Here is a 3,306-nt window from a genome sequence, read left to right as displayed (position 1 = left end):
TGGGTGTAGGTGTAGCCAAAATGCGAAAATTTACAGGAAAAAAAATTACGTCTGAAAAAATTTAGGAAGAATATAAAGCGAGCCGCGAGGCTATATGTATAATAGGGTAGGGTAGGGGTGGGGTGAGCTGGGATTGCGTATCACCAGCTAAGCTTCGATGTGGAGTGTGGAATCTGCATGACGTAAAACATTTGACGGCGGAATTTGAGTTTCAAGGGTAAATAAGGAAAACCCTATAAATATGCCAATTCTTGGATGGATCACAAATTTTTTAAGGATTTATATTGCAACTGGAATTTTTATTTGTTACACCACAATTTAATTATTATTAAATTCTTCAATAATTGCTCGTCCTAACAATTATTTTTTAATTTTTTTTGTCGATTTCTTATTTTCAACATTCCAATAATTAGTACATCTCTCGTCTTTCATGACTTAAGTTAAAATATTTTGTTTTCATGCTATAAAATTGGGAAAATTATTTTTTTTGTACTTTTATTATTTATTTTTACAATATGATGAAAAAAATTGTTTGAACGCTATTTCAAGAACTTTTTGAATTTAAACTGTTATCAATTACAAAATGTGCTAACTGATGAAAATTGAAAAGATTGAGTGTAAAAATGTCGTGAAAATTTGTTAGGGGCATAAATGCTATAATGATTAAAGAATGAGAATTTTATGTGTAATTAAAATGTGGTGCAATAAATAAAAATTGTGGTGTAAATGTAATTTCCATTTTTTATAAATACATAACATTTTAATTCACTTCATACTTTTATTTATTATCACATTTATATTCATAACTTTTTTTTTCTTCATCACATTCTTATGTTTAACATTTCATTAATCAGACAATTTTGTTCTTATTCATAAATTTTGTCTAAAAATATTGTTAGCGTGATTTAAAATGATGATCAAATTATTTGTTTTGTTTATTCAAAACTATAATGGGCAAATGATTTTTTATTTATTTTTTACTCTATCACCAAGAAAATTTTAGAGGGAAATCATAACCAAGAACAATTTATATTAATTTAAGAATAAGAGTACGTTGAAAAAAGTTTGAAATGTAAATGTAATAATGTGTAAAAATCATGAGTCTGTCATGCAATTAAAATATAGTCTAGTTATTAAAAATTGCAATGTGAATATATTTAGCTCCTATTTGATGGCTATTATTTGACAAAAGCAAAAGTACGCTAATTGCAGCTTCTCTTCTATATGTTCTGCCTTTGTTCTTCATGACAGCTGTCTATGTTGTTCAATGGGTCTCAGGGCTTGAGCTCAGATTCTCAAATTGTAATCGGAATCTGCGCTCTTGTTTGAGCCCCATTTTGATGGAAAAATAAATTTTTGAATAGTGTATTGATATGAAATGTGTGGTTAAAAAATAAGGAAAAATTTTGAATTTACGTGTAATATTGTTTTATTGAAAAATGTGTGATTAAAATTATGTCAAAACACTGTTGAAGAATTCATTTTCTCCGAAGAATGAGAATCAAACAAGGGCTGATTCATTTTGAGTTTTCCTATGTATAGATGCTTCTTTTGGAAGTTAACTTTAGTTGGGTCAATATTATGGGCAATGAGATGAATGAACTTATTAATTTAACAAAGGGAGTTTGTTATCTGAAAAAGGAGAGTGAACACTTAGGATAAATCCTTATTAATCATTAACATTTTTATTTCTGTGATAGATGCATCACTTAAAGTTCTCTGTCATAGATTTGGCCTTGTTCTCTTCATTTTATTATTTGTTTTGACCTCTCTTATAATTTGTCTTTGAGACGTTCCATTCTCACATTTATCTTAATTAAGGTTTTGTATGACTAATAAATCAAGATTGAAGTAAAGGGAAGGTTTCATTGGTGGCAGATCCAATGAAACATATTGTGATGATCATGAAATTGTTGGTGGCTCTATCAGTAAATCCAGAGAGCTATACTTGGTCGATGAGCTTCGTACCTTTTGTCTCTGTGTGTGTGTGTGTGTTTTTTTCTTTCTTTCTATTGGGATATCCTCTTCCCTATTTTTGCACTTAAGTCGGGTTGTTGTCTACTTGTCTTCTTCCTGCTAGCTACCTCTTTACTTCTTTATAGCAATTGGATGCTACAGTCTGTTAATGGTTAGGGTTGGTCTAATGCAATTCCCGTGTTGTCGATAGGAAGCAGTTCTGTTACAAAAGACATTTTCACAGCCTTTTATTTTTTTAGTTTTTCTACATTTTTGTAATATTTAGATTATGAAATTTGTTGAAATAGTGTATTTTCTTTCTTAATGGCTTCCATCTTGTAATCTGGTAAAAGTTGGGGCTGGGTTTGGGTAGACTTCACGAAAGCCTTCAGTTGAAAAATAACTAATTTTTATTGTTGCGCCTCTTTGGATATTCATACTTGTTAGTTTCATCTTGTAGGATATTATTGAAGCCAATGATTTAGGGGTTGATGTTGGTTCTAATTGAACGACAGGTCTATCGTTAGGGGAAGTATTTCCTTAACAAAGTCATTCTTGTTGAGATGAATGAACTTTGAGTTCCATTGACAACTTTGTCTTGTTATTTTGCATATCCAGCTTCAATGTTTGTGTAGTGTAAAAGCTAGAAAAAAATTTGTACTTTTGATATAACTGATTCTTGAATCAACCAAGTTTCTTCTGTTTCCTCGGAGATTTTCATGTCTACAGTTTGAGTACTTGCTATTTTGTCTCAATGGCTATTTCGAAAACAAAATAAAAGATGATTATGAAGAGACGTATTATTAGATTTATTTCTTCTAATATCTCACAAATTTTATAAATATTGAAATTGTTATAAACTAGAGAGGCAAAAGAGAGAAGCTGATAAACTTGTGTGTTTTATTAAAAATAAGTCTTGTATTTACATGAAAGAATTAAAGTTACAAGGGATACAATAGTCATAATGATTAAGGTTGTAGGTTTATAAAAGTCATTTATATATATGGTTATGCTACATATACATTATAGTGTTCATAATATACAAGTAGCATAAAATTATTGTATAGTTGAAAAACAGTTTTTTTAACCTTCCAATCATGAAATTTCACATGTAAATTATGGATATCTTTATGAATATTATAATGTACACGTAGAATTATCCATGTAAATATTACTATATTTACAACTCCCTCTGGAATAATTATTTACATAATAGTTATATCATTAAAACATTATTTGGCAAAAACTCGAAGAGACAAAAATGTCAACAAATGAAAAGAAGAGTACAAATAATTTGGAGTAATAAATTGCTGCGTCGATAAAACCTTGTTAAGAAAATATATATATATA

This window comes from Olea europaea, unplaced genomic scaffold (assembly GCF_002742605.1).
Source record: "Olea europaea var. sylvestris unplaced genomic scaffold, O_europaea_v1 scaffold3298, whole genome shotgun sequence".
NCBI classification, from domain to species: Eukaryota; Viridiplantae; Streptophyta; class Magnoliopsida; order Lamiales; family Oleaceae; genus Olea; species Olea europaea.
Note: the sequence above shows the minus strand (reverse complement) of the source record.